Genomic DNA, 13,388 nt, shown 5'->3' on the forward strand with positions numbered 1-13,388 from the left:
TGGGAGGGTGTTGCTGATGGCTTTGGATGCTTTATCTGATGCTGCAGGTCAGCTCATGCAGAGTTTGCTCTTAAAGCTCCAAACCTGCTCCCTCAGGATCTTAAAATACTGGCAGACAACCTGGGCACTGCATAGTTGTAGTTACACCACTAAAAACCACAGTGCAGTCCCTAAAATAATGTTTTTTGTAGCTTGGGCAGTCGGTTGTAACCATTTACATGACCAGTTTGCACATCCCAGTTGGTACTGGTTCTGTCTGGGGGATGGTTTCAGGTTTGAAAGGTGTACCCTGTGGTCACTGTTTGAAGGAAAAAAAGCTCTTTTGACAAGTGGCTCATTCAAAGGTACAAGAGATTAAGGATGCCGTTCTTTCCTGACATGGAAAACATTTGTTGGGATGTCCCTGCAAGGTAAGTGCAGCTTTTCTACAGGGAATTTTCTGGATTTGGCTTGTAGGTACTTGGTGGAACAAAATGAAACCTTTATGGCAGGAATAAAAGTTGTTCCAGAGTTTGGGTTCATTTTTTTTTTTTGTTTTGTTGGGGTTTTTTTAACAGAGAACTGCTTAGTTTCTTTGTACTATGCTCCATTTTTTTGGGGTCAAACTTGAGCACTTCCAGGTATGGGGCAGACACATCCATCAGTTGTTTTGGGGATAAAGCAGGAATTTGTTCTACAGTGGGGTAAACACAGGGCTCTAGTTTCTATACTTCCCTCACAGAATAAAAACAAAAAACCCACAAACCTGTGCCTTTCTGGGGAAAAGGTTTCCTTCCAGAGATCCCTAAAGGACACTTGTGCAACACGAAGCACATGGAGTATCCTGGCTGTGCTGCCAGCAGTTGGCAATGCTGTCGTTTCCCAATGGGGAAGGCTGTGGCAATCCTGAATTAAAATTCTGTTCTGCTCTCCCCCGCCACTTTATCCCCCTCACTTGTGCTGGTCCAGCTGTTTGTGATTCCACGTGGCACAGGGGATTGGAGAAATGTATGGAAAAGTGACACAGGCAGGAGGGAAGAGCTCTGCAGGCTGAGTCAGCATCTGGGCTGTTAAACGTGGCATCAGTGCTTGGAGTAAATGAAGTCACAGGGAGGATTTGTAAAGTGAAAATCCATGTGGAGCAGCTGGGGAGAGTCCAGAGGAAGCCACGGAGATGCTCCCAGGGCTGGAGCCAGGCTGGGAGAGCTGGAGGTGCTCACCTGGAGAAGAGAAGGATCCAAGGAGAGCTCAGAGCCCCTTCCAGGCCCTAAAGGGGCTCCAGGAGAGCTGGAGAGGGACTTGGGACAAGGGATGGAGGGACAGGACACAGGGAATGGCTTCCCACTGCCAGAGGGCAGGGAGAGATGGGAATTTGGGAAGGAATTGTTGGCTGTGGGAGTGGTGAGGCCCTGGCACAGGGTGCCAAGAGAAGCTGTGAGCTAAAAGCAGAAGAGGAGACCAGACACACCTTGATCCTTTCCCCAATGCCACGTTACAGGAATCCTGCACGGAGCACCCCTGGGATTGTCAGAGGGGTTAAAGGCAGCTGCTCTGCACCAGCCCCACTGGGTTGTGGGCAGAGCCTTGGCCCCTGCAGAGCACGGAACCAAAGGGACAGCACATCCCTGACGTGTCTCCATCTCCACGTGTCCTGATGTGTCTCCACGTGTCCTCAGCTCCTTGCCCTGAGCTCTCCAAGCACCGTGGGTGGGGAGGGTTTGCAGGTTCAGCAGGGCAGAGGGCAGAGGAGAGACCACAAAAGCCCCGTGTGTGGGAGGGGATGGCAGGGAGATCAAGCCCCAGGCTCTGGGAGAGGCTGCTGCAGAAAACTATGAAGGAGCAGCACTTCTGGATACGGATCCATTGCCAGGGAGAGAAAGAAGGCAGTGGTGGAGAGTGGGGAGAGTGACAAGAACACTCGTGGAGCCCCTGGAGCGATGGCACCATGCTGCCTCTGAGAGGAAGGATGTTGGAATGTTTCCTGCTTTCTTCCCCTTGATTTGTGTTTCCAATATTCCCCCGTTAGCCTGTTTCTGAACCTCGGGCTGGCTTTTCATGTTTGCAGTCATTTGGACATGGATTTATATTTTAAAAGTACCACAGATCAGGCAAAATACCCAAAATTAGGCAACAAATTAAGCCATAAAACCTTAAAATCCAGATAACATGAAAAATATAGAAGATACAAACTTTTCAATAGCCTGTGACCCTCCCTCTCTCCCTGGAGTACTTTTGGGGGCATCTGTTGACATGCATGGAGATTCTGTCAGCAGGATTGGAGCAGGCTGCCCAAAGAAGCAGAGGAATTATTCCCCTTGGAAGTGTTCCAAAGGTGTGTGGATGTCACACTTGGGGACATGGTTTAGTGGTGGATTTGGCAGTGCTGGGGAATGGTTGGACTTGATGACCTTAAAGGGCTTTTCCAATTTAAATAATCTGAGGACACACACAGGTGAGGACTGTCACAGAATGGCTTGGGCAGAAAGGGACAATAAAGCTCATCTGATTCCACCCCCTGCCATGGACAGGAACAGCTCCCACTATCCCAGGTTGCTCCAAGCCCTGTCCAACCTGACCTAGTGAGCTGCAAGTCTGAGCTGCCCACAGAGAGGGACACCCAAGGTGTCTTTGCTGCCCACAGGAGGGTTCATCAGGTGGGAGTGTTGGGCTCAGCTATTGATGGAATGGACCCTCCACACTGCTGAGATGCCATCATCCCACTGGGGTGGAGTTTTCTCCCATTTTGGATTTTCTGCCTTCCCACGTTGACGGTTTTCCTCTTGTCCCCTTGAGCTGCTGCCTATCACATCCTGACTATCCAGCCTCTGACCTCACTTTTACCTTCCTTATCTCGCAGGGCTCTGTGCTCTTTCTCACAAGCTGGCAGCCTCCTTAGCTCAGGGAGGAGCGTTTTCCAGCTGGGCTCTATCTGGGAGGCCTTGGATTGCAGCTGAACCTGGGGGATCAGGCAGTTCAGGGCCAGCTTTGCTGGACACTCCATTCTGCTGATTTTGTGCCAAATTAGTGCTGCAGGTGCTTGGCTCAGTGCTGGAGGAGCGAACTGGTTTATGGAATCATTCCTGCTTCCCTGTCAGTCTGCGGGCTCTGCCATCCTGGAGTGGTCTGAAAGAAGCTTTACTTTGTGTCCAGGGAAGGGAAACAAAGCTGGGGAAGGGGCTGGAGCACCAGGAGGGGTTGAGGGAGCTGGGAAAGGGGCTCAGCCTGGAGAAAAGGAGGCTCAGGGGGGACCTTCTGGCTCTGCACAACTCCCTGGCAGGAGGGGACAGCCAGGAGGGTTGGGCTCTGCTCCCAGGGAACAAGGACAGGAGGAGAGGGAATGGCCTCAAGTTGTGCCAGGGGACAGTCATGTTGGACATCAGGAGGAATTTCTTAATGGAAGGGGCTGTCAGGCATTGGAAGGGGCTGCCCAGGGATGTTTGGATTCCCAATCCCTGGAGGTGTCCAAGGAATGACTGGATGTGGCAGTCAGTGCTCTGGGCTGGTGACAAGGTAGGGATGACCACAGGTTGGACTTGATGATCCTGGATGTCTTTTCCAGCCTAAATAAATCTGTGATTTACATTGAGTCAAGTGATCAGATACAGTGAAACCACCAGTGCTCCATGCACTCCCCTTCCTGAGCAGAAAAATCCCTTTTGCTGAATCGCTCATCTGTGCCAGGGCTCTGGGAACAGCAGGATCTTCTCTCATTCCCTCTGCAGAATTCCAGGTGAGCTCTGTTTGGCCTCCCTGCAAGGCTGGATCCACAGTGCCCTTGTGAGAGCAGCCATGGAGCTGTGCTGGAGGCTCTGAATTTCCTTCAAATTCGTGTAGAATCCTCAGACTGGAGCAGGGATTGCTGAGGTCACGCTGTGGTTCAGGTCTAAGGTACACTGGCATGGAATCACAGGATGGGTAAGGTGTGAAAAGACCACAGAAATCATTTCACTGTGAGAAATCCTTGCCTCTGAGGGTGGGGAGGCCACAGGGTGCCCAGAGAAGCTGTGGCTGCTTCTGGATCCCTGGAAGTGTCCAAGGCCAGGCTGGATGGGGCTTGGAGCAACCTGGGATAGTGGAAGGTGTCTCTGCCCGTGGCAGGGGGTGGAATGAGATGCTCTTCAAGGTTCCTTCCAACCCAAACCCTTCCATGATTCCATGCAGTCCAACCTGGCTGCTGAGATACCACACAGGATTCAATGACCCTTTAATTTGACCCTTTTTTGGAAGCTCCTGCCCAGTCTGTAGCAGGTGGATCAATTCTGCTGACGCTCCCACATCTTGGCGTCCCCAGGGACTTTAAATGTGTTTTGTTTTTTTTCCAAGCTCTGCAGTGGAACAAGAGGGTTCTTTGTGTTTCTTCTCCTCCTGAAGCTTTCCCTTTTTTCAAGAGAGACATCTGTTCTGGTCAATGGTACTTACAGGCCTTTCAAACTCATTTAGGCACTCAAAGCTGGGAGCCGTGAGTGCTCAGCTTCCCCAGCCAGCAAAGGATTTTCCCCTCTGCAGCTCCTGCAATACCATGCTTTTCCAAGGTTTTTTTTAATAACTGGCCATTTGTCAGTGTCTGGAATGTTTGGAAATAGCGGCCATTCCTGCTCCGTTTGCTCTCTGAACTATTTCATTCAGCAGTTTTCAAGAGGGAGAAAAAAAAAAGAAATAATCAGTCTCTGCCCCAAACCCTGAACTGACTGGAATCTTAGACTCATAACAAATACCAGGGATTTCTCCTTTTTTGGGCTTTTTTTTTTCGTGTTTTTGTTTGGGTTTTTTGTTTGTTTATTAGGTTTTTTGTGGGGTTTTTTGTTGGTTTTTTGTTGGGGTTTTTTTGGGTTGGTTTTTTTTGTTTTGGTTGTTTGTTTTTTGGGGTTTTTTTTGGTTTTTTTGGTGGTTTTTTTTTGGCTTGACAATGAAACCATTCCTGCATTCGAAACGGTGAATCCTGAGTGTGTTTCCCCTTTGTGCAGGTGCATCTCAGGGCACGGGGGTTTTTGTAGGGTCTCCTGGTGCCCAGCCGGGCGGGAGGGATGGGATTAATCACTGTCAGATGTGGTTGGCTCTGCCTCTGATCTCAGGGCTGGGGATATCTCTGTGTGTGCACAGCAGAGTTGGATTTTGCTTAGCAGAGCTCTGGGAAAGGTTTTTCCCCTCTCAGGAAATTGCTTTAGTGTTCATCTTCATCCTGAATGAAAATGATGACCTAAATATATCTATTTTTTTAATGACATTTTTTTTCTTGATTTAGTTAAGCTCCTCTGAGTGTTTCCTGTGCCTTTAACAAAAGCATTTTAATATTTCAGGATTCCTTTTTGGGCTGCTGAGCTCAAGGTTCCAGCTCACTGAGCTGTGTGCTCACAGGGGCCTGGGATACTTTACATGCCACATTTTCATGCTCTGGGCTCCTTCTCAAGAGCTTCCAGGGGATGCTGAGCTGAGCTGGCTCCCTGCAGGCGTGTAAGGAGGACCAGGCTGGTCAGAGCAAAGGCACCAGCACCTCCATGCTTGGTCTCCAGCATCCATAATCCATGGATACTAAAGCAGAAAATGTAGGGAATGGGACCAGAGCAGCCTGGTCTGGTGGGAGGTGTCCCTGCCCAAGAGGGTGGAACGAGGTGAGCTTTAAGGTCCTTTCCAAGCCAAACGATTCCAGGATTCCAGGGATTTCTAGAACCAGCAATTTCTGATTTTGATTGAAGACAGAATTATTTAGGAAAAACCCCCTTTTTGTCCCCAAGGACAATTTCTTCTTTGCTGAGCTTGCTCTTTTTGCAGATGGAAAATTCCCAGCCTGTGTGAGTTGGCAAGCTCTGGTTTTCAGCTAAAGCAGATGCTGATGTATGTTTATATCCTGCTCCAACAAAAACTGTGAATAAATCGGGAGCTGAAGGCAGGAGGCATTTCCCTTCCCCATTCCAAGACTCCTCGTGTTGCCAGTGGGGGGTGGGTGAAAAAATGTCAATTACAGTTCAGTCTGCAGGAATATGACAGCAAAATTTAATAAAATATAACTCCAACTCTCTCACCTGTCCTTCAAGGCACTCCCCTGTAAATTCAGGAAGAATTTTTTCATGGAAAGGGTGATCAGGCATTGGAAGGGGCTGCCCAGGGAGGTGGTAGAATCCCCATCTCTGGAGGTGCCCGAGGAATGACTGGAGGTGGCACTCAGAGCTCTGGGCTGGGGACAAGGTGGGGATTGGTCACAGGTTGGACTCAGTGGTCTCAGAGGCCTTTTCCAACCTTCCCATGATTCTACGAAATGAAGAAAGATCCAGAAAAGCTGACCTGCAGCACCACTGCCTGAGAAATGTCGTGTGACAAGGAGAAACAGCCTGCCTTTAATTCAAGCAGAGGGCTCTTAAACTTCAAGTCTGTTGCCTCATCACACTAAATTACAGTGATTATCTAATAGCACTGGATGGAAAATGGAATTCTCCAAAGCCTTTGCCTATCCCTGGCTCGTAACATGATGCCTCATTCCCTGCAGCAAAGGCAAGGAATTCTTAAGCTGATTTTTCAGTCCTGCTGTGGCTGCTCTGCTCCTGCACAGCTGCGAGAGGCTGGAGGGGCTGTGGGAAAGGTGCTGCCTGTTCCTGGAGGCATCCAGAATGCTCCCAGCACTTGATAAATGACTTTACAGCTGTGTTAGCGGCTCTGTCTTGCAGAGGTGGCCAGTTTAGATTTCATTTTAAATGCATCTCAATTTCTCTGCCCCAAAGTCTCCCCCTGAGGTCTTCTGTTTTATTTTAGAGTGGTTTTTTTTGAGGTTAATTGAAAAAAAAGTACTTCAGGGATGAGAAGTTTAGGTCTGTGAGACTTTGCAGATTTCATGGGATGCATGGATAGGTTTTTAGCAAGCTTTTCTCAGGTTGGGTCATTACATTCTTCAAGCCAAATCCCGTGGTTCCTCAGATCATTGGGAATTACAGACTTCCAGTACCCGAAGGAGGTTCCAGGAAGGCTAGAGAGGGACTTTCACAAGGGCATGGAGTGATAGGACAAGGGGAAATGGCCTTAAAATGAAAGAAGGGAGACTTAGATGAGATACTGAGAGAAAATATCTTGGCTATGAGGCCCTGGTAGAGGTTTCTCAGAGAAGCTGTGGCTGCCCCATCCCTGGAAATATTCAAGGCCAGGTTGGACAGGGCTTGGAGTAACCTGGGATAGTGGAAGGTGTCCCTGCCCATGGCAGGAGGTGGAACTGGACGGGTTTTAAGGTCTCTCCAAACCTAAATAATTCTGTGATTTCCCACTGAACAGCTGTGTCTCTGTTCCTACATTTCACAGGGACTGAGCCCCTGATGGGGAAGCTTTTTGTAACATTATCAGATTAAACCCAAGTCCTCTTCATAAACTATTTATTCTCCAAAGTCTCATTAGCAAAAGTCCTCAGTAAAGCGAATTGGGAAAGTGATTTTTCACTGGTCACAAGGTTTTTTCTTCTCCACCTTGTTCTGGGCAGAAAATGACCCTGATGGTCATTACCTCCATTTCCCAGTGAACTCCTTTATGATTATTCAGTGTTTTAAGGCTGATTCCTGGTGTTCTACAGGCTTCCATCTCTTGGACAGATGGAGGTGAATCACAAAATATCCCACAGGGATCCCTGAAGCCCAATTCCAAAGGAGGGTGGTGATCTTCCACTGTTCTTTGTGGTGTGAGATAAATTTGGTGTGAGGCTTTGTCTGGATTTTTAAACAGCTTGGTTTTCACAGAGTACATTCCTTAACCCTTATTTTGCAACATCTGCTCACCTCAGAGCCCTGAATGAGCTTGTTTCCACATGGCTTTGTGTTGGTCAGAAGCACACAGACCTTTGGGAAAGCAGGCCAGGATTTACAGGGCAGGGAAGGCTTACAGTGAGCAAACTCTCTTCTCTTGGCTTGAGAGTGTTTGATGTGCTGCTCCTACTTAGTCTGGTAATTCATCCTCGTCATTAGCTGCACTAATTATGCATCTTCTTTCCACAGCCTGCTTGAAATGAATCCCTGTGTGGAAACTTGCGCTGTTGGAGCCAGTAAGGAAGGAAAAAATGGATTCTGTTTACACTCCATACCCCATTAGTGGATCCAGGTCTGCAATAGCAGCTGCTGAGGGTTTACAACATTTCCTTCTGCCTTTGCTCCTGCCTGTGGTTACTCATGTTTGTTTCAGGGTGAATGGTTTTGGCTTTTTATGACCCAGCTGTGAAGGGCAGAAAGATTCCTTGGGTTGTTTCTACTCAGAAACTTCCATTTGGTTTTGCCAATGTGCTATAGGAGCGATGCTAGAAAACTGGGGAATCATCACAGACTCTTTTGGCTTGGAAAGACCTTAAAGCTAATCCAGTTCCGGCCCCTGCCATGGGCAGGGAGACCTTCCAGGTTGCTCAGAGCCCCCATCCAACCTGGCTTTGTCAGCAAAAGAGATTTTCAAGTCCTTTTCAATTACAGCACTGCCCCTTGTGAGCTCCCTGTATCCGCTCCGAGCTATGAAATTCCTGCTTAAGGGCAAGTGACAACTGCTGTGTTTTCTTTAGCAGCATCAGGGTCTCTCTGCAGGCAGGTGTTCATGAGGGGTAAGATCCAGGGCCTGATTTTATTCCTCAAAAATCCCTCCTTTCCGTCACCTATCTCAAATCATTGTTATATTTGTGATGCACTCTTCATCCTTTCTGTTTGCTGACATGGGAGGCTGTGAGGCAGGGGATGAACAGCTAATACAGGAAAGCCTTCAGGGAGCAAAGAGAGCTGTTTCCTTCCCCAAAATAACAATGTCCCTGTCTGGGCTCTAGGAATTCCTTCTGGCTGGTGGCACTGCAGGCTGCGGCTTCTTGAGGATTGTGTCATCCCAGAACTTGTATCCCTGACCTTTTTGTACATTCCCAGGATAAACCACTCATTATTTCATGTCTTTACTGGAGAGGCAGCAAGCAAACGGGAGAGATCCAGGTGCTGAATCTGAAGAGGGGAGGTTTGTGAGCCTCTCTTTCTGCCCTCAGACAGGATGCACTGAAAACACATCTGTGCTGATGATTCTTACCTAACCTGCTCTTAAATCTCTCAGCAACACAAACTTCTCCCTCCCCAAGGGATCTTTTCCAGAACTTCCTCCAGCTAAAGTTTTTTCTAAGGACTAATCAGGCTACTATTGGAGCACCTGTCTTCAAGATTGATTTATTTGGAGGTTATTCTTGTTGTGATGATGGTACTTCATGCTGTAAGATTGGCCCCTTGTCTCCCTCAGCCACTTCTGCTTTTCACAGGTCCGTTTTTCTTCCCCTTTTCCCTTTTTTTCTTTTCTTTTTTTTTTTTTTTTTTTTTTTTGATAACTCTTGTTGCTATGGGGTGTCCTTTCTTGTGTTTCATCTGTCTTTAACACCTGGATGTGCCCTGGTCTCACTGACAAGATGGGTATTGGTCACAGGTTGGACTCAGTGATCTTGAAGGTCTTTTCCGACCTTAATCACTCTGTGAGTGTAAAACCAATCACCATGAGGGTGGAAATTAAAATTGTGGACATAAAGGAAACCAGATCCTTTATCTGCCATCAGTGCGTGGGCAGTATTGGGGTCGCCTGAGGGGAGAACCTTGCAGGATTGCTGCCCCATGGGCACAGAAAAAAATGTTTTTAAGAAAGCAGCAGCACAGAAGTATCTGGGGGGCACTGAGGGTTAGATCCTGGTCCCTTACAGTGCAAGATGCCATGAGATCCCTTTGCACAGGGAAATGTGGCTGCAGCCACTGCTGTCCCCAAGCTGTGAGCACCCAATAGGAGTTAACCCTGCTGAGAGGCTCCTTTTAGACAGGGATCTCTCACCCAGTGTGGAAAAGCCAGGTGGAAGATGCCACAAGCAAAGACTTCCCTCCTTGCCAGCCTACCTGGAGGGGGAACACCTGTGTTTTCCCTTCACGGGGAGGGGAATGAGGCCAGGAGAATGTGTTGAAAAACAAGGCATCTGTGGCTCACACAGTGCTTTCACCCCTTATTAAAAAAAAACAAACAAAAAAACCCCCTAAAAAAACCCAAAAAAAACCCCAAAAAACCAAAAAAACCCAAGGCAAGTCTAATTGAACCAAAGATCATCAAGTGTGTTCTTTTAATTAAAGAGAATGACTTCTAAATAAAATCTTCCCTTTTTTCCTTCTCCAAGCAGACAGCAATGCAGTGTGACACATGTTTGGGTGCAAAAGCGACGCATTCACTCACAGAGGGAAGATGAGCCCTGACTGTGATCAGTGTGAGGTTGTCCCGTGCTGCCAACATGATGTGACACCTCCCTGTGCCTGGGCACAGCCCGTGTCACATCTGCTGGGCATGACAAGCGTCAGGGTCAAAGCAGTTCAGCACCACAGGGAGAAGATGTTTCTTCTTTCCACGTCCTCTGTGGCTGAGCTGTCACCAAAGCCTAGCTCAGTGTCCCTCCTTCGCGTCTCTTTGTGGCTGCTGTGGCACATGTGGGACAAAGCAGGAGATCCTTTCAGGAGCTCAAACTTTGCTTGGGTCTGAGGGACAGAGAGACACACAAAATCCAGGCAAAATTCCACTTCCTTACTAATCTATCTCTGGGCAGCAGCCAAGGATTGTGGAAAAACCATAGGAAAAAAGACTTGGTATAGATTTGTAGGCTCCCCTTGCAATGGGGAAGCTGGAGAAGGGGTTCTCCTTCAGGAACTGTAGTGATAAGACAAGGAGTAATAGGGTCAAACTGAAAGAGGAGAAATTTAGGTGAGATATATGGACAGAATTGTTCCCTGTGAGGGTGATGAGGCCCTAGCAGAGGTTGCTCAGAGAAGCTGTGGCTGCCCCTGGATTCCTAGAAGTGTCCAAGGCCAGGCTGGACAGGGCTTGGAGCAGCCTGGGATAGTGGAAGGTGTCCCAGCCTGTGGAAGGGGTGGAACAAGATGTGCTTTAATGTCCTTTCCCACCTAAACCATTCCATGATTCTAAGAATTGTGGTGGATCCCTGCCCTTCTCAAGTGACCACAGCTCAGTGGGGCTCTCTAGGTTCACCCAAGTGGGGGATCTGGTGCAGGAATAATCTGCTGCCCTCTTTCCAGTGTGGCCTGGAAGCAGTTCCTGCAGGAAACCTCCAGTTGTTCTGCTCTTCTGGCTCAGTCCATGTGCTTGAGGGCTGTTGTGCTGCATCCATGGTCCTGGTGAGGACTGCAGCTCATCCCAGAATTCCAGGTTGGGTCAGGTTGGAAAGGACCACTGGAGGTCATCTAGTGCCACCTCCCTGCTCCAGCAGGGCCCTCCCAGAGCACAGGGCACAGGATTGAGTCCAGATTATTCTGGAATATCTCCAATGAGGAAACTTCAGACCCTTTCTGGATAATCTGTTCAGTGGTCGGTCACTGCACAGGGAAAAAGTTCTTCCTCGTGTCCAGGTGGACTGAACCTGGGGTTCAGTTCCTGCCCATTCCTTTTCTCTTATTGCTGAGCCCCCCAGAGCAGAACCTGGTCCCTGCTCTGAGCCCTCCCTGCAGACAGAGACAGGGAAGATATCCCCTCAGGAATAAATAAAATACTGGATATTTGCCTTTTTACATGGAGGAAGATGAAAAAATAAAAGCTGGAAGGTGTTTTAGCTCCTGTCTTCTCCACTGTGAACAGTTTAAAACCTGTTTATGGGCAAAAATTAGGCAAGATGGAAATATCATTATCTGCAGAACACCGTGAAATTTAACAGACTTCAGAAAAGATAGGCAGTGTTTCAAAAAATATGTTTAAATGAGAGTTCCACGTCAAAGGAGGAGGTTGGTTTACCTTCAGCAGCACCTTCAAATAAAAAGCACTGCTCAGAGGGAGGGTAAACATGATTCTAGCACAAGTAGTCTTTAAAATAGAGGCTGATAAGCTGAACACCACATAAAAATGACTTCATTGTGTGAATATCAAGTGAGTCCAGCAAACAGAAATGACCCGTGCTTCACAAATATAGTTACTGCACTTGGCTCCCTCATGGCTCAATGCCCTGCTTATAATGAACGGCCTTGAAAAACAGCATTTTTATGGAGTGGTTGGTTTGTTGAGCTCCTCTGCTCCTTGCTGTGCTGGGGCAGGAATTGCTCATCATTCAGGGAACCCAGCTCAGAACATAAAAGCAACCCCAGCAAATCAAGGCAAGATCCTCCTAATCCTGTTCCTTTGTTTCCAGCAGCAGCTTTTTCCCCACAGTGCTCTCACAGACTGGGATCTACAGCTGAAGGACTTTCTGAACCAGACACTGTTGCTGCACATCCAGGGGATTTACAGTCACTCATCATTAATGTTTTTCTCCTCCACAAACTCACCCATGTGCTTTAGAAACTCAGGCAAGCTTGTGCCATCCACACTGGATAATATCCCTGCTCCATCTATAATTTTGTGCCCTCTAATTACATGTAGCTAAGCTGTTACATAACAATCCCAACCTGTCTGCCAAGGGGTGGAATTCATAAGCAGGAGGGAATGAGGGGGGAAAAAAAAGGCTTATAAACACCTCTGTGGCAAGATAATCTTATCTCAAAGCCTTTGTTCTTCAAGATTGCTCAGGCAGTTAATGTTTGTGGTTATGAAATATAGATGTGTTTGGAATAAGGTGGGGGGAGGAAGTAATAATGTTGTTTGCTGGAGGTACAGCTCAGCAGAAGGAATCCAGAGGAGAAGGATCTGGAAGCTCTTTGTACAAATGCTGCTGGGAATGAGAAGACTTGGGAGGATCAGCTCGGGGAAAGGAGGATTTGATCAGCTTCTGTCTGCAGAGATGGTGGATCAAATTGAGAGATCAAATTACTGGTCCATCAAACATGGAATTCTGCTTGCCAGCAGTTTGTCACTTTGTCTTTCAGAGGACATCCCACTGCCCCACACCCTCCAGGGCTCCCCTGAGAAGGGCAGCAATGCACAAGCCTCCCCTGTGGGCAGCTCATTGTGCTGTTGGAAATCACTCACCCCCCCCCAGCAAGAAACAGCAGGAGAACCTGGATGGCCCTCAAGGTCCCTTCCAACTCTAATAATCCCAAGATTCTATGATTCTATCCTTAATTTAGGAGTGGGATTCCCATATCCAGCCCTGCTTCTGAGGCTGCAAAACCCCATCACACCAGGACTCTGCTTGGAGATTTAGAAAATGTGGCATGGGATCAGATTTAACTCCAAATACTTTGTACAAACTGCTCCATGCCCTCTAATCCCTCCTGGCTGCTCGTTAAGAACTCCGTTAAGAACTTCCTGCCCCATGCAGCTTTACTGGATGTTTAAGAAATCAGGCAGTGCCTGGACTGCACCAAACCATAGCATGTTTCTGGATTTCTGCAGTTTGGGCCAAGTAAGGCCCCTCTTTAGAAGGAATATTGACTGGGAAATTTGCAACTTTGTCCTTTCTGCCTTCATACAGTCTTGGGATGGAAGGGACATTAAAGGCCATCCAGTTCCAACCCGCTGCCACAGGC

This window comes from Motacilla alba, chromosome 3, assembly GCF_015832195.1.
Source record: "Motacilla alba alba isolate MOTALB_02 chromosome 3, Motacilla_alba_V1.0_pri, whole genome shotgun sequence".
Taxonomy (NCBI): domain Eukaryota; kingdom Metazoa; phylum Chordata; class Aves; order Passeriformes; family Motacillidae; genus Motacilla; species Motacilla alba.